Source organism: Drosophila navojoa, chromosome 5, assembly GCF_054131105.1.
Source record: "Drosophila navojoa isolate 15081-1374.11 chromosome 5, UAZ_NAV_1.0, whole genome shotgun sequence".
Taxonomy (NCBI): Eukaryota; Metazoa; Arthropoda; class Insecta; order Diptera; family Drosophilidae; genus Drosophila; species Drosophila navojoa.
In genome coordinates, this window is record NC_142893.1 from 16,499,260 (window position 1) to 16,518,909 (window position 19,650).

Genomic DNA, 19,650 nt, shown 5'->3' on the forward strand with positions numbered 1-19,650 from the left:
GTTTTACTTGAGCTGATAGTTTTCTCAAGAATTTCGAATATATATTTTTCAATTAAAACTTTTTCCTCTGATATTTATAATCAGTTCATCATCAAATCATTAAATGTAATACTATTTCTGAGTGGGAGAGATATATAATCTCTCTTCTGATTGCATCAGTATAAAAATCAATCGACTTTTACTACAACAACTAAATTAGTTACCTTTATTTTGTTTACAATATACAACTTATTTTATGCTCTATATTAACAGATGTTTAAATTGAGTTTATTATCGGTTTTCGGAACTGATCTACCTAATTTCCTAGCCGGGCACACTCAGCTCCAACTGAGCTCTGGCCAGCTGCAGTAATAAATGAGCGTTGTCTTGTTTCAAGACAGTTGACAACTTGTTTGTATAATTGGATTAAATGTTAAGTTTTAATTTTTTGAATTAAGAGCAACTGTCTTTTAATTAGCCAACGAAGCGAAACGAAACGAGCCAAAGAGAAACTCATTAGCAGCGACGTCAACAGTTCAGTTCGAAAAAAAAAATAAAATAAAATCAAGGTGCAATCAGCGGCCTACACACTCTCAGGCCCCATTTATTGGGCAATTGTAGTGCCACTAATGAAACTATTTATAGCCGTGACAAACGACAAAGTGCTAAAATTCAAGAAGAAGACAAAAACGAAAGCAACAAGATGTAAAACAAGTTAAGAGTTCAGGCCAGTTCAGGCCCGTTCCTCAGTTCGTGTAGCTGCTGCAGTTTTAATTTGAAGATGCGGCCAGCGTTGGACGTTGAGTTTTAACAGCTCATTAACATTCGCTACACGGCAGCCGACATGACAGGCAGCGTGTAGGGCGGGAGGGGGAGGCGGGGCGACGGCGGCTGGCCGACGACATTTTTGACGTTTGCCCGAGCGCAACGCATCATTCAGAAGCTGCTTAAGAGCCCACTCCAGCGCCAAATGCTGCCCAAATGTATATACGCTGACGGTGCTAAGAAGCGGCGCGCGCATTTAAAAGCCCAAAGTATCTGGCCTGTCAGGCTGTCAGGCTGACAGACAGCGCGGCACTCAGCAGCAGCGCTCAATCAGCAGCGTTGGCCACGTCAAGTCAAAATGTTGTGGCAAGCAACGAGTGGAGCAGGAGACGGAGAGGTGCTAGCCAGTGGAGAGCTCTTGTGGGCGAGTGGCTTATCACAAAACAGCAATCGACAGGGCAACAGCAGCAGCAGCAGGAGTAGGAGAAGCAGCAGCAGCAGCAGCAGCAGCAGCAGCAGGAGTTGCAGCGTCACAGAACCTAATGAAGTGTCTCAAAGTAGCTGTTAATAAATATTCTGAGAGTGGCAATACGAAAAGTCGCGCAAGGGGCAATTGATGTATATATATATTTTTTTTTTTTGCCAGCATCAAAGTTTTTATGCGTTTAAAGCAAAAAAAAAAAAAAAAAAAACAAAATAGCCATAGAGTTGGCAACAAAATGCCAAAAGCTTGTTAGCGGGAAAACGCTGCAGAAAAGCCATTTGCATTTCGGCTGCGACCTGAGCAGCGCACATCAATCAACCGCCACTCGGCAGCATTAAAATGGTAATTTAAAACCGCGAGAGAGCAAAGTACTCAAGCTCCGACTGCAGCTCCAACTCCAGCTTCAGTCAAACTGCAAGCTCGGACAGAAACTCATCATGTCGACGTTTTAATGATTGGCCGCCGGGCTTCAGCAGCGATGCAAATGGCAAAGCGCAGCTACCCGAGCGTTGCTCAGTCCATAATCTGGAGCCCTGGATTGCCGACGGCCAAGCTCAGGCAGGCCGGGCCGTAAATCAAGGTTGCAACACCTAGCCCAATGCTCAGATGTCTCCCTGTCTCTCTGTCTCTCTCTCACACACTCTCTGGGGGCCGGGGCGAGAACACGGTAAAGTGTTTTGAGAAATGTCACCCGTGGGGCGTTTTTGTCATTTCAAAAGTGTTCAATCAACTGTCAGCAGTGACGGCAGCAAACATCTGGCAAGAGCAGGGCCTGCTGCCTCGGCCAGCCCCCACCTGCCACAGATTGAATATCTATCGACATCAGCTCAAAGGCTAAAAAGTAACCCGAGACAAGAGGCGATAACTCAACTGGAAATTACGGTTATTTATTAAACAATCGAAATGCAGTTAGCTCGACTAGACAGGCATAAAATGTAGCATAATCTAGCATGTGGCTGCATGTATTTCATTCGCACACTTTTACTTTCAGCAGGAATCTGTCTCACAGTCCCCGAGCGACAGCAGACCGTATGCATTTCCTGTGTGCTTTACACTTCGACTTCCGTTTCTATTTTATGTCTTCGTAGGTGTGAAGTGAATGCTGTGTAGGCGCCTGGCAGCAGCCGTCTCCTGCTCGCTTGCTCGCCCGCCTGCCCTTTGGCCTTTCTCTGACGCCTCTGCATATATGCAGCTTGCACCCTTGCCACTTGCCACTTGCCACTTGACTTGCGGCGTCTGGCTGACAGGCAACAACTACAACAACAACGACTATGGCAGCAACAACATCATCTCTTCATATTTTTCTTTTGGGCGTTGACATGATTGCTTATAAATGCAATTTTGTATATCATATCAGCAGCAGCAGCAACAACAGCAACAACATCTGGGCGGAGTATCTGTCTCTTGCTTTTAGCATTATGTATTTTTTATTGCTTTTGATTATTATTATTATTACAAACAGATTTGAATGCACTTCAGAATGTCAAGCCACGCCCAGGCTGAGTTTTGGCCATGGCAAAATTGGGAATAAATAAAAAAAAGTTATCATAGATTTATGTTTCATTTTACTGCTTTACTTTAAGCTACAGCTTAAATTTCGCTTTGAGGCAGCAGCAGGGTGTATATATATATATATACAGTATAGTATATATGTATGTATATATATTTGTGTTATGCGCTCACGGCACACGCTGAAAATGCTAATGACCCACATAGTCATTAACTTGGCTGCGATAAGCGATGCTAAATACACGCGCAGAAAATACCAAAAAAAAGTATATACATGTATATATATAAATTTGTATGAAAAAATTAAGAAATTTTCCGTATAGGCGAGAGGGAGAGAGAGAGGTAGAGAGAGAGGTTGGTATAGAGTGTCAGAGCACTGGGAAATGAACAGAAACATCATAACTTTGACGGCACGCAGCGGGCACAGGGCGTGCCAGTGGCTCCAGTGGCTCCAGTCGCTGGCCCTCGACGGACAACTGACAGCGGCTCATCAAATTGCGAACAGGCGTTGCAGGAAATTAAATAATTTTGTGTAATGTAAAAAAAAAGCAGGAAAAACGAAAAACAACAAGTAAGAAAGCTCTAGTCGAGACTGCTCGACTACGAGATCCCCTGAACCCTACAAGCAACTGATATTTCAAAAATAATTAGCAAACACACACGCACACACACACACACACGCATACATACAAATACACGCACACACACACGCATACAAACAAACACACGCACACACACACTCACATATACAGGCGATTGCGCTTGGGTTGCGCTGCAGTGTTGGCAATATAATGAAAACTTATTTGTTGAATAATTTAATTTCTAGACGTACGATCGTAATGAAACTTTCAGAACGTAATCATAATGTTAAAATGTATGTGTATACCGAAGCTCAAGTCTCTAGTATTTGATATACGACTTTTACAAAGATGAGGGTGAGGGGGTGGATTTAGGTGTGGGGGGTAAATTTTAACAAAAACCGAAATTGTATAAAATTCATCTTAATATACATTTTAAATTTGGAGACTCTAGCTTGAAAGATGTAGGAGATATAATTATTTAAGTGATCTTCGATAAGGTTTTTTATCGATAAAAAAATATCGGAATGAGTTATCGTTTTTTAGTGATAAACTTGATCTGCGCGTGATATTTACAGACATTTTAAAAAAAAGTTGAAGTCTCTAGCTCTTATATCTTCTGAAATCGACGCGTTCATACATACGGACGGACGGACGGACGGACGGACGGACGGACGGACGGACGGACAGACAGACGGACAGGGCTAAATCGACTCAGCTTGTCGTCCTGATCAAGAATATATATACTTTGTGGGGTCTGCCACGCCTCCTTCTGCCTGTTACATACTTTTAACAAAACCATTATACCCTGATTTCCCATTTTCAATGGGTTCAGGGTATAAAAAGGAAAACGAAAAAGGAAAAAAAGCAGCGAAAGTTTGTTGTATTTAGGAATGAGCTGCGTTAATGTTAATGCATTTGCAGACACTGCGTGGCAGTAGCAAAAGGCAGCTGAAATAAATGAGTGGCAAGGAAAAGCACAGACATGCACACACGCTTACACGCACACACACACACACGCACATAAAATGGGTGCGTTGAAAATGAGGCAAACACTCAAAATGATTGTTATCATCCACAAACAAAATGGATGTGCGTGAGTGTGAGTGAGTGTGTGTGTGTGTGTGTTAGTGTGTGTGTGTGTATGTGTGCGCGCTTTAATATTTTTTCGCTCTGTTTTGGTTTGCCAATTTCTTTGCCACGCCCCAGAAAGCACATAAAACAAGAAAATTATAGCAAATAAATTGAAGCGAGTGTTTTTATATATATAAATATATGTAGAAAAATGCAAAAAAAATTTATATATATATATATATATACATACATATATATATAAATATTTTTTTATTTTTATTTATGTTTCCTTATTTTGCTCAGTGCAAATGTGCGCACATTTCAATTGAAATGGCAAACACGAATGCGACTCGCAGCTTTCATTGTTGTTGTTGTCGTTGTTGTTGCTGTTGTTGCCACTGCAGAGTCACCTGTGTTGGTGTGGCATGTAGGTGAACTGCTGCGTCTGCCGCATATTTGATTTATATTGCCATTTACACTTGCTCGCTATTGTTATTGTCAGCAAAAGGAGAAAAGGAAAAAATATATATAAATAAAAAAATAAAGAGGAAACACAAATATTCGAGTTTATTTAGCGCTACAAATGGCTAACAGTCTTTAAGCCAAAACTGCGTATAGCTCTGCATTTATAGAGCGGTGTGAAGAGCAACGTGAAATAAGCATGAATTCACAGGCAAACAAATTTAGAAAGTAAACTGCATTAAACAAATATATATATATATATATATTATAAAATAAAATTACAAATATGTTAATTTATAATACCTGAATTACTGAATTTTGTATATTTATTAGTTTACTCTTTAAATAGTTTATTATTCAATTATAATTTAATCTTTAATATGAATCAGCTCAATGCAGAACAATTTTGTAATAAATAATTACTTATAATTTATTATTAATAATTCGACAGTTGAATTCATACAAATTGAATCATTAATTATAATTTATAGTTTTTTTAAAATATTTTTAAAAATTCTTTAATATATATAATTAATTCATATATAATTATTCATTGATTTATTTATTATAGATTAAAGATTAATTCAGATATTTTTAAAATACTTTATTATTTTTAATTTGTTTTTTATTATGCACCTTTATTTATTTATATATATATATATATATATATATATATATATATATATATATATATATATATATATATATCTATATATATATATATATATATATATATATATATATATATATATATATACATATTCTAAATATATATTTATATCTTCATATTATTATTTATAGTTAATACGCCCAGCTGACATGCAATGATTGTTTTAATTAAATTTAACTAAATTTATTATAAATTTAAGGCAACCAAAAAATTTTAATTTCAAGACAAAATTGTGAAAATAATTTAAATTTAATTGATGGCAGACTGCAATTATGAGCCAGCAGTTAATTGTACTCATAGAGAGATGTGTGACCACTGGGAGCTGCCACCCGGACAGGTGAGCGAGCGAGAGCAGCCAACGGAAAGGTGACCCGGTGAAGGAGGGGCTTGGCACGCAGTGGCCCCAAATGATTTGAAAATAACAGTCGTAATTTGTTTGCCAACAGAACACAACACAACGCAAAGCCCGACGTGCGAGAGGAGCGTGAATCCGGCTGAAGTTGTCAAGGAGCATGGGTAGATGGGAATGAAGTCACATCTGGCAGGTCAGGGCTGGCAAATGATGGGGCTGACGGGGCTGATGCGAACGACAGGGCCCACTCCAGCGGGTAACGGGGCAGAGCTAAAAAGGCGCAACATATGCGCACATTTTACATGCCAACCATGCCGCAGCGACTTTGGGGAACCCATTTGGAATTGGAAGCTGCATTATGACGGCCCCGTGGAAGCCGGCGACAATTAGACAAAAGCCCGACGATGCGACGAATGGACGAGGGTTGAAGGGCTTCAATTGCATGTCATTGTCAGAGCGTCAGGGCAGCTTTGGGGCCTGGGCTGTTGCTTTGTCGGGTTTTATTATTTTCAAATTAAAATGCTTGTCCCCCAATGCCACCGACTGCTCCTCGCTGTTTATGAGCTTTGTGTGTGCAGTTTGGTCTGTGATGGTTACGGCCGTTGGCTTGGGGCATGCCTCTCTTTGGGGGCGTGCCACGCATTCGTGTGTTGTTTGCATTCGGCCACCGCCTGGCAACAAATGTGCACGTACACATTTTTAATTGATTAAATATGAGGCAGGAGCAGCACAGCACACAGAACGGAATGAGAATGAAATAATTTCAAGGATATGTGCAGACAGGGCGACTGCACCGCAGATGACAGCCCAACCGGTCTCATGAATAACAAAGTTCGTCTAGGGCATGGGGGGTTAATGGAAGTGAAAATATGTCAGCTGGCACGAAAGCAAAAGGCGTTTGGTCAAAGCGAATCAGCGGCTGAAGAGCTATAAATGGCAGAAGGAGTTGAAGCTGGGATAGGCTTAATTTTAGTTTTAGATTTTAAAGTAAAGTGAAAGTAAAGCCGTGGATCATTGCTTAAATTCTAAAATTTAATTTAAAACATTTAGCCTCGACAATTTGCATTACTTATTTATATATTATATATTATATTTTTATAAATCAGTTTTGGAATTAATTCTTATGTTATTTCAAACTTTTAAAAATTGTAAATTTATTTATAATTATTTATTATTATTTTTTTAAATATATAATATTTTCTTTAAATTATTATAACAAAATATTACACATTTAAATTTATATAAAATTATTTTTTTAATAAACCATATTTTTTAATTATGAAAATGTATTATAAAATTTAAATAATAATAATTAAACTATAATTTATTCTTAAATAAAATTGATGAACATTTTTTTTTTTTTTTTTTAATTTTAATGTATTTAATTTTGTATTTCAGTTACTAATATATTAAATATATTTTTTCCTAAAATGAATTTTTTAAAAGACTCTCTCTCTAGGTTTATCCATAAATTAATATGGATTTTGCTAAAAATTAATAATACCCATATCGGTTTCATCTACCCAGCTCAAATTTTAGTGACATCAACCAAATTAATTACAAATTATTAGTTTAAAGTTATATTTTGCATATCGATTGTTAAAATTCCATCAAAAATGATAGTAAATTTCAGCTAATATAATACAGCATAAAATTCGAACAAAGAATAGTTATGCATATTTATAATAAATTTAATATCCAAACTATCGTGCACAAAGCATTTTTTCTGAACATTTACAAAGCAATATTTTTCTGAATATTTTACCATAAAATTCGAATGATTTTAGCCTTAACAAAAATATTTGTATTGCTTTGATTCGATTCAGTTTATATAGAGTGCAAATTTACAAGTTTTTTTTGCAATTCATAAAAATTGATTTATCAAATTAAATAAGAGAAACAAAATTTGACTCATGCAATAAACCATTCGCACTCGCATACATCACAATTTGATAGCTATGCGTGCATACAATTTATTTTCGGTTCAGTTGACCCCATTTCAAAGCCAAATCTCGCCTCCCTCATCAGCTGCAACAGCTCTAAAATGTTGCCATTGCCATTGCCTGGGCAACAAATGCGCCACATCAAATGTCAATTTCAAGCAAAACGCAATTTGACAAATTTCCTAAAGCCAAAAGCAAACAAGTCCAAAATACATGCATGTAAATCCAGCCAAAGTTTGGCTCACATCAATATACGACTATTGCAACAGAGTCTATATTTAAGAGCCAACGGAATATTTACGAAATATCGCCTAATGGACAATTTTTGGCCAACAAATTTATTGTCAATGGTATAGCAATGCGAAATATTGTAATAAGAGCTGCAGGCTCAATAAACTTAAATAAAAAAAAAATGACACTTCAAGCTTAAATAAAAACGTAAATTAATAAAAATAATGAAAATTGATGCTAAATTGCTTATGATTGATCTATATTTTTAATGATCTATAACATTTATAATAAAGAAAAGATTTATAGATACTGTCGATGATTTATTATATTTATAATAGGCATTAAAAAATGGCTATAAAACCGAAGTTTTTCCCTGTTTTTTCTCATTTCTGATTTGATTTTTAAGAGCTGACAGAGAAAAAACATAAGAAATATATAAATACATTAAAAAAAAATATTTTTAAAACAATATTAAGATTCACATCGAAACAAATGTTTCTTGAGTTCCAAAATATAAAAATATAAAAATTTATAAAAACTAGTTGGTATTAAAAAATATTTTTGGGCAGTAGAAAAATATTAGTAAGAACAACTTGATCTACCCAATGACTTATAAGACTTATATACATCTTATTAAACGTTACTTAGCTAAACCTAATACATTTTGCTATTATTTATAGAGTATATACAAATACTCACACACAATATTATTTTCCTTCAACCAACTTTGACTTCCAGCTATTTTTTTTATTTTCTTAAATTTTTATTCTGTCTCTCGTGCTGTGACAAATTTTTGCACTTAGTCGTCGCACTTGTTGAGAATCGTGAGCTGCATTTAGCCGGTATTGAATTTCAATGGCTAAGAATACCAAATTTATGGCCAGCCATAAATTTCGTATGCATTCGGTAACATTATTTATATACCTTAAATGCTTCTTTTCCCTTTCTTTCTTGCTTTTTTCTTTTTTGCAGCTAGATTTATTTTTTAGCAACTCTGTCACAAGGTAAAGTAAAAGTTCCTTGCGTTTCGCTAGCTTACACGAAAATGAATCGCATTAGTTCTGGCTGAGTGATTCGACAAGCAAAGGTTCGAGTGTTTGAGTGTTTGAGGCTGCTCTTAGCCGACGGCTGCTATCTAAAGTGTCTAAAGTGTCGCTAATTTCTGTGCAAATTACACCTGAGCGTGCGTGGGCCCGCTGAGTGCGAGGGCGTCGGCTCTGCAGTCTGCGGCCTAAACTCTGGTGTGCGCGCTTTGATTGAACCTAATTAAGTTGCGAGTCGAGCTCCGCAGCGAGTCAAACAAGGTAAATTAATGAGATTACAGCAGTTATGATTGATAGACAGCTGGCATTACAAGCCAGGCTTAGAAGTCAGTTATAGAATACTTTATTACGAGCTTTAATATTTGATAATATATAAATATTTAATTTTATAATTTTTGGCCAACTGTTAAGTATTTAAACTCATTATCTTAGTGGGCAAATTTGTCCGAAATTTTGGTAAATTCAATTTCAATTACCAGTAAAATATTTGTGAAAGCATTTAAGTGAGCAAACCGCAAAAACCTCGAAAAACTTGTTTGCCTTCTAAACAAATTTAAAACCATTAACTAACCAACTTTATGCAAAATTTATGAGCAGCATTGATGTGTGCATAACTATGTGCCTGTGTGCGTGTGTGTGTGTATGTGGGTGTCTGTGTGTCCTTCATTGTTGTCATTGGGTCTGGCTCGTGCAATGCGGAAAGTATTGAGGCATTTTAAGGATTTAACGGTCGACCGCAGACCGGCCAAAACTTTCGGCATGTCTGAATAAACAAAACAAAGGACAGAGAAAACAGACCAACAAGGCAGATAGACTGAGAAAGAGAGTGGGGAAATGGGATGTCCTGGAAATAGTTAATAGAATAGGCGCAGAATGTTGCCTACAATCGATGCTCAACATAAACACTTGCCGCATGCCCCACAACTGTGCAGATAGGCTGACATTTTTGGGGCTAGCCGGCTGACCCATTGCTGCCTGTGGGTCACAACAATAAACTTGTTAATTTACACATGCACAGCTCGCATAGTTTGCTCAGGTTCTGGCTTTAGACTGCGGACAGCAGTCGAATGCCTTAAATATTTAATGATGTGAACTATAGCAGCAGACCCTGGCCACCGGCCATTCCACTTCGATTGTACAATTTCCAATAAAACCCAAAGACAGCCGCAACTCAACGAGCCCCAGTCAACTCGAGCAAACGGCCCTCGCCTGGATTGGCCCACTAAAATGAAGCCATTGTTGAGCAGCCAACAATTTGGCTATTTCGACATCGAATTATGTACATTTTAGAACGGAAACTTTTCGCTGTTTGACAACTTGTCAATTGGACTTTGGAGGCAGCTTTGGAGCGGTTGAAAATGTCACAGCAATTCACCAAAAGTATAGGCCATGAATATTACAGCTGTTGAGCCCTAGACGTTGGCCTAACCAGATTTATTGACATCATCAACAATTAAAGCACGTAAAAGGTTCTTGATTTTGTCTATAAGACACTGGCTAACTGGGCTTAGTAAATACAAAGCAGACTGTTGTTGAATAGCTATAGGAGAGCTCTATTTGATTCTCATGATAATTGAATGCCTAGGCAAATCTTTTGGTAGTAATAAAATATTTATTTAACATCTAAAAGAAATATTTAATAATTTATTTAATTATTTTAGGATACTACTAGAGTAAAAATTTATTAAAAATATTTTAATAAGATCTGAAACGTAATTTGAAAAATATTAATGCTAATTTGAATTTATTTCTTAAATATTTTTATATATATTTTAAAAATTAAAAAAAAAAAAAACATCTTAAGTATTTTTTAAATAAAATTTTAAATTTAAAAAAATCCTAAGCTCAAAAGAATAGCTTGCATTAAGTTGGTATTATCTTAATATAATCTTTTTATATATTTAAAAAAAAAAATCAATAAAAAAATCATTTATATACCAGAATATAATATTTAATTATTTACTTTGAGTTAAAAGGTTTCTGAAAATCTCAACGTATAATTTAACTTAAAATATATCGTGTCGAATATAATATATATACCATATTAGTATCAAATTTAAATAGATAGATAATTTATCAAAATTTTAATTGCAGCTTTTTCCCAAAATCCTTTCAGAATTCAATGACATATTTCAATTTCTCATCAAGATATCTTCAGTTGACTCTACTAAGCAGTCGCTCTCTCCTCTTTACTTTAATGCTGTCTCTTTCCCCGACTCCATTGGTTTATTCTGTTCTGTACTTTCCCTCCAACGTCAGATCAACTCACTTCTATTTCGATGGCTCACCAAATTAGCAGCTAAATGATAACCAGAATTTAGCATGCGGAATGCCAACCAATCAAAAGTAAATCAATAAAACTCGAAATGCCGATACAGCTCGCATGCAGAGCGAAGAATGCAATGGGAAATGGGAAACGATTTGAATAAATGCGGCCACAAATAAATCGAACGCAGGTAAACCGAATGGGTTTGCCCATAGTTCAAAACATTTTGTGGTAAATGCAAATTTATTGCAACAAAAATTTGCGTAGCAATCGAACTGCGAATCGAATGGTGGACTCGTTGCCATTTGCCATTGCTGTAGCAGTTGTTGTTGCAGTTGCAGTTGCAGTTGAAGCCGCAGCCACAATTCGCATGCATGTAAAATATGCTAAAAGTAAATCCAACTTGAATTAATGGACAGCAATCTTTGGCCAAATCTTATGCATTTTCAAATGTGCACACACACACACGTACTCCATACACTCGTGGCGGGGGCAATAAAAAGAAAAAGAGGGACAAAAAAAAATACTGAATCCATTTGCATAGCAAGCGCAGCCAGCAAGGGTAGACCACAACAGTGAACCCAACCAAAACCAGACCGAAACAGCAACTGGAGCTGCAGACGAAGCTGAAGCCGAAGCTGAAGCTGAAGCTGATCCTTAGCACAATTTATGCAAATTCAATCGCAAAGTTTAGCCGCACTTTTGGTTGCGTTTTATGATGGCTTACAGCAGATGCAAGTGTTGGCCCTGGCCATGGGAATAACTGATTGGGGGTAGCACTGGGCCACTGGATGGGATGGCAGCACGTAATGGCCATGGAATCGCTGTCAAAATTATGTTGGCCCCCAGAGGCAGCGCGTGTGTGTGTGTGTGAGCGTCAGCGCCACTATTGTCACTGATATCAAACTTTTGGCGAGCAGTGTAAGCTATACCAATTGATTGATCAGCTGCTGAAAATTGCACAAATTTATTATTTATAGTAATTATAGTATTTTTTAGTAGTTTAGTATTTTTATATATTGTTACTGATTTTATAGTTATTTCTCTTTATAAATTTGCTTTAATAATGTATATATACATATATAGTTTTTATTGCTTAATATATTGTTTTATTTATTATTTTTATATCAATAAATACATAAACTCGTCGTATTTGACTTTGACATTTCCAAGAACGTATAATTTTTAGTGTTTTTAGAATTTTTTAGGTATTTTTGTAGTGTTTTTTGCGCTACTATTTAATTTATTCTTATATATTTATAAAAAAAAATATTGTATTATTATTATTTTTTTTTTTTTTTATTTTTATAAAATTTAATAAATATTAACCGAATATTATATTTTATATAATAAATATTTTACAATTTTGTATGATTGTAAAAATATTACCCATTGTTTAGATATAGGATTATTTTATTAATTTATTTTATTTCAATTATCATAAATATTGTTCAAACCAAAAATTTGCATGACAGTGTGAACAAAATCAATTGCTCGATTTGTTCATCAGTTTTTGCCATACATATTTTATGAAACTCATTTGGCTTACACTGATTACACTTGAATGCCGCACGAATTTAATCCAATTTCAGTTGCCGCCTGGCTTAAAGTTCTACTTATGACACATGCTTGGGACTAAGTGCTGCATGCGAGGCGTATGTATGCTCTATGCCTTATGCCTTAAGGGCAACAACTCGCCAGACCGCAAAAAACTCATTCATATGTTACTTAACATTCAATTGCCTTCAATTCAGAAAGCGTTCGCAGACGCAGACAGCGACAACAACAACAACAACAACAACAACAACAACAGCTCCACAAATCAACACCCACACACACGATTCACATCACACAAGCTGAATCACTGCCATACATATATATATATAGATACATATGTATATAGAAGAGATTTGTATGTCGGGTAGCATGTGGCTGGACTTGGATGAAGTCGCTGGGTGATAATCACAACTAATGCGACCGCTTTTCCGACTGCCTTAGTTACTTTGCTTCGTGTCTGTGTGTGTGTGTTTGTGTGTGCGGCGGCAGCTTTTCACGTATTTGACTTGGGCTCAGGCACAGATTTGGCTCAAGAGGCGCTGTCGGAGAGCAACTGAATGAGACTTTGCTGTCAGCCAGAACTAAGCAATCCCAATTGAAAAGAAAGTCAAGCCGAGCACACACAAGCAATAAAATTAGAAAGCAAAAGCATTGTTTCGCAAGCTGAAGTTAGCATTAGAAACGCACGAAGAACATTAAAAGAACCAAATTTGAATCAAATTTGTAAAATTATGAAAATATTTTAAAGAAATCGACTTTTATTTCATGTAAATTATTAAGTTACTTGAGAGCTTAAAAAAGTTATTTATTCTTTTGAAACGAACTCATTCAACAGTTGAACTACATAAATTAAAAGCTTTAAAAATTGTAAACGACTTTAGAAAAATTTGTTAAAGATCTCTTTGCTTTTCGTTTAGCTCGTAAAATATATGAAAACTTCAATAGTTTCTTAAATAGTTGAAGTTTGCCATTTTTATTTGACAGCTGCTCTGTTAACAGTTACCAAGAGAACTCTTTCGGTCTCTCGACAGGCGAAGCGATGTGCAAGCTTTCAGTTTGCAATGCTAACTGTAACTGTTATGTGCCTTCTCTATTTGCGTCCCTGTCTCTCTCACTCTTTTATGCACACGCTCATACAGATGTACATTTGGTTCTTCTACCTCCTCTTCTTTTTCGTCGTCGTCGCGTCTTCGTGCGCCTTCCAATGCCACTTTCGCTGACACTGACATTTAAAAGCATTGACTGCCGCAGCAGCAGCAGCAGCAGCAGAAGCTAACGACTGTCAATAACTGCTTTGCCAACCTTTTGTAAGTGCTGAAGGAACAGCCGTAAAATAGTTGGCAACGCGACAACAAGAGCAGCAATCTTACACATGATTGGCTGACGTTAGCTGAGCAGACCAAATGCATAAGGAAGAGAGAGGGAGAGGGAGAGCTTGCTGTTAAGCGCTAACAGCAAATGTACAACTGTAGACAGTGTGCGAGTGGGAGAGGGAGAGATAGAGCAGCAGCAGCCGCAACAGGCAAATAGTTCTTTAAACTTAAACAATTTGAATGGGCCCTCAAGATTTGAGTTTGGTTTGTTATTCTCTCGCTCGCCCTGTGTGTGGCCTCTTAAAGGCTTTCCAGTGTTTGAGATCTTGCAATCGACGGCTACTGTTGCGCCTTATCGCGCTGGGCAGACACATTTAATTTCGGAAACATCATAAATCGATTAACATTTCGAAATTCCAGACGCCGCAGCATCATTAACAGCCGCAAACTTTCCGACAGCCATTAGACCCTTTTCAAAGACTAGCTCAACGTGGCCCAAGGCGCTAATTTGACTTTTTGTAACTGTGTGGCAGCAGCAGCCGGAGCAGCCTCAACTGCTTCAACTGCTTCTCATCTGACAGTTGGCTTAGCCGCACGGCCTGCATCCGACAGCTACTTTTAACGGCACCCCAACGAAAAAAAGCAACGCTCGAGCCAGATACCATTTCAATGTCTGCCTGTCATATCTGACATTTTGCGCTAATGCATTTGAATAGGCGTTCGTAACTGGGCTAACGTTTCTGGCCAAGGCACCAAGCAGCAGTGGGCAGACAGGCAAATCAGACAGCCAACAGTCAGTCAAATAGTCACGCAGCGCATCAGTGTAACAGTTTAACAGTTGCTCATTTTGTCAATCTTTCAGCGCCGCAAGTGATTTGCCTTAGTAATAAATAATTAAAGTTTCTTGACTTTGTGTCTGCGGTTGATTTCCATGCCTTGGCGAACAAGCCACAAACAGCTAGTAACGGTGTCTGTATTGTTGCAATAGTTAAGGAGTCTGTCTTCCGCACCCCCACTCCCCCTCTCTCTATCACTCTCTCACTTATTTTATGGCAAAACAGCAAAGTTGCCTCAAGCTGTTGTGGCAACATGAATCCGTGCATCACTACGCGTCTCGGATTGTCTGGGGCTGGAAGTTGGGAAATTCGAGCAGTTTACTGTTATAGATATAGATGGATATTTTCTGCCTTTGCTAAAAACTCATATAAATATTTGGAAAACACTTAATCGACTCTGGCTGGCCCCACCTTTTTGTCAGCCAATTTATGGTTTGACTGCTCACATCACAACATGTCACACACCTGGCCTGGCCCGGCCTGGCCGACGCCCACAAGTCGATTAGATAGATACGCAGCCGTAGCAAATTTATGTTGATTTTATTTCCAAATGCAATCATAATTTATGCAAATCACTTGAAAACTATTCAAACTCACTTTTCCATATCGCTGGAGCAAATCGTGCGATTTATGCGACACCTGCAGCGAGCCAAACATACCTGCAAAGAGATATCAAGAGATCCAATTAAATAATTTACAATTTATAATGCAAGTCCATATATATATATATATGCATATGCGTGTGTGTGTGTGGCAATTAATTTTTATGGTTCCGCCATGTGAGGCAAAGCTAATTTTCATAATTTTAATACATAGGTTTATGGCTTTAATGAGCAGGCCTCTAAAGACTGAGCGAATGGCGGCGCCCACCCGGCGTATGAGCGATGTTTGGTTGCATTTTCGTAAATGCGTCGCCGCGTGAACCACACCGAGAGCGGTGTGAGCGAGTGACAGAGTGTGAGGACCACCAACTGCGCAACAAGCTGGCTGCATGCGGCACATAAATTTTGCCGGCCCATGCTCAACTCATTTGCATGACAAAGTTGGCCAAAAAAAAAACAAACAAAGAGAGGGTGAGTGAGAGAGAGGGAGGGGGGGAGGGTAAAGGCAACTCCACGCTTCAGCTGTCCAACAGACAAGCCGAGCCGTGCCCCAGCGCACATTGTGGGCGTGTTAATTATCCACTAATGTTGCCTGTTTAAAGCACAGCATTGGGCCTGAACTTTGACACATGTACGCGACGCTGTGCCCCGTGTACAGTTATAGTACATGTGTCTCTAATGCGCTGCACTCGCACACACACACACACACACGGTGACGCGCCCACTTGGCCTCCATTTGCGGCTTTCAGCGAGCGTCACTGATTCCCGTAGCTCTGCTCTGGCCCTTTTATTAATGATCTGGGTGCAGCTTAAGGCCAGACATGAGACCCAGACAGAGAGACAGAGCGAGAGAGAGAGAGTGAGACACAACATGTCTCTCTTGCACGATCTGTGGCTAATTGATTTTCTGTCCGTCGAGTGCCAAAAAAAAAAAAAAAAACAGTTGCGGGAGGTCGCCGGATAATGAGACGAAATACATTTGAAAGTTGCACAATATAAATTGACGAACTCTGCTGTCATTAGCGCCAACATTTGTTATTGGGGCACGTTTTCTAATTACGCATGTAATACATCGCATAATTACGAGCAGTCAAAGCGCTCGTCAGTCAGTCCGTAAGTCACTCCCCGAAGCGAAAGTGAATTGCGAGCAGCTGACAGCCTCAGCTCAGAGTCGTGGGCGTGGCGAATCTGCCAAAAGATGCTGGAGCAGGGCTTTTGAGAAACTACGGGTTGACTGATAATTAAAACAGTTATATTAGCTACTTATGTGCTTGACGGGGTTTGGCATATGCTTTATACTTTCATCTACATATTGTCAAGGGCAGGCGCTTCTCTTGCAGAGGAAGTTGGTGAAATTACCATCTCAGTTGGTTTTTGTTGAAATAGTTGTTGTAATATGATTTTATAATATTGTTTTTATTAATTTAATTGATTAGCTTTCAGCCTGAAGAACGCTGAAGTGGGATTTGTTATTCCCTGATTTTATTATATTATTTTTATAATTTATTTAGATTTATATTAGTATATTATTTTTATAATTTATTTATATTTATATTTATAAGAGCTGCAGCCATCACTTAAAGTGATTTGTTCTTACATTGAACTATATTTTATATATTAGTTATCAATATTTTATTATATGTATTATATGATAAATATATCGGGAAATTCAAAGTGCAGTTAGTTAAATTATAGCTGCCCATATTGATACTTAAGAGGAGGGTATAGAATTTATTTAGATTTATCGCGATTTTCGATTTTTTCGGGCTACAAATTATCGTGAGTCAACAGTAATATAATAAAATATCAACAAATAATATATTAAATATCAGCCAATAGTCAATAACTTATACAAGAACTAATCATTTAAACCGATTCCAGCATCTGAACTTCTAACTGCCCTTGCACTCCCCACATGCCTGAGCACTTCTAAACCGTCTCCAATTAAAAGGCGAAACATCTTAGCTTCGGTCAGGCAATCCACTTAGAGTTCCACAAGGAGCCAGAGTCAAACTCATAATACTTTAATTACAATCTAATTATGTTTATTGCAGTTTTCAAAACCAATTTGTAATTTAGCACAAAGGAGAGGGCGCCAAGAAGAGCTTTAGGCCACCTCAAGCCATGTGGTTATGTGGCCCAGCGTTATTTGAGTAAACCATAAAAGAATCAGCCAGTTCCAGGTCCAGCTGCAAGTTACCAAACTAGCAAACACTGGAAATGGCTTCATTGATGCTGTGGCTAAGACGCATTCAAGTTTATCCAGGCCAAGTTTATGGCATGCTTTTAAGTTTTACAGCTCAAATGGACATTTGGCCAGAGCCGGCGGCTGCCCGTGCTGCTAGGACTCTGCTTTAGTTCTGCTCCGGCTCTGCTTTAGCTCTGCTGTTGGCTCTGCTGTGGTGCTGGCTCTGCTCTGGCTCTACTGCTGACTCTACCCAAGCTCTGCCCTAGCTCTGCCCTGGCTCTGCTTCAGCTCTGCTGCTGACTCTGCTCTAGCTCTGCTCTGGCTCTGCTTCAGCTCTGCCTTACCTCTGATATAGCTCTGCTGCTGGCTCTGCTGCTCTAACTCTGCTCTGCCTCTGCTTCAGCTCTGCTGCTCTGGCTCTGACCAGCATATGGCAGTTGTTGCTGATAATGTCGCATGGATAATAATGAGAAGGGCGACATTTCTCTGATAATCATAAGTATTCAGCTCGTTGAGCTTTTCTCATTACACGCTGATAGCTGCTCTCTCCCTCTCTCGCCCTCTTGCTATCTCGCTCCTAGCATCATTTACACTTTTATTCATTGTCCCTCGCACATTTCCGTTGACTTTACGCTGTGCATGATGACTTTCTGCTGCTTCTTCTTTTTCATTTAGAGTATGCTCTCTCTCTCTCCCACTCTCACTCTCTCCCACCCTCTCTCACCGTCCTTTTTATCCGTGAGAATTTCAGCACGCATTTACTTTATATTTGCGCTAATCTTCATCAGGTGCTTTTACCTTTTTCGTGTTGCCTCCAGCTTCTAGTTAAACTATCTTTATATGCTACTTGATTTTCTTTTTAATGCACTTTTCTTCTTCTTCTTCTTCTTCATTTTTTTTTTAGCAATTTTCCAGATGATTAACTTTAGTTTTCCATACATTTTAGATATGCTTCTGCAAGAGTTTATGAGGCACTGTAACGCACAGGCATTGAAAACTTGGCAATTCCCTAATAAAATGCACATTGCAGTGGCATTTATTGAGCCCCATTGGCCCATTCCAAATGTGGCACTTCATGTGGCAAGAGAGGCAGCAACAATTGCATTGCAACGGCCAAAAAGGTTCAACGCACAGCTGCGGCCAGCTAAACAAAGAAAATACATTAGACGAGCAGCAGCAGTAGACCAGGCTCTGGCTCTGGCTCTGGCCAGTTACAGAAGCCGTACAGGCCATACTGTTGGCCGCCGCTGCTGTTGGCCGTCAGCGGGTTCATGGCCAAGTTGAAGAAAACAATTTTGTGCGCGGCTGCAGACGAAAATTGCAGCCACGCAGGAAACCAACTCGAAAAATCTATTATTGAAATCTATAAAAGAGCTGAGGCGAACATTGGCCAAGCAACTTGCCCTTGCTCTCCCCGCCCCTCCCCTCCTCACCTCTCCGCTCCTCTCTGTGTTTTTTTGGACAGGTTCGCTTAAGAGCTTTATATACATTTTTAATATGGTAACAGGGGAGGGCAATGGCAACTGCAATTGGCTAACTAACTGGTCTAAAGGGTCGAGTCGGGTCGGGGCAGATGCTACGATAACAGCTACAACAACAACAACAACAATTGGCAACTATTAAAGTAGCAAATGATGTTTTTTTTTTTTTTGTTTCTGCTTTCGATATGTCTGGGAATGGGAGTTGCAACTGCTGTCCAACAAGAGGAAGCACGCGCATAGAAAATAGATTAAAATGGGAGTTTGGCGATGTTGTGGGATTGGCATAACGAAACGTAGTCGAGTCGAGCAAATCTATC

The 19,650-nt window shown here is 38.4% G+C and overlaps 1 protein-coding gene across 1 annotated transcript in view; it reads right to left on the reverse strand.

Annotated features, from left to right (window-relative positions):
• The window catches only part of Fili (Fish-lips), a 121,795-nt gene that overhangs the window by 39,166 nt on the left and 62,979 nt on the right, over positions 1-19,650 (reverse strand). The gene's annotated exons all lie outside the window — the stretch shown is intronic.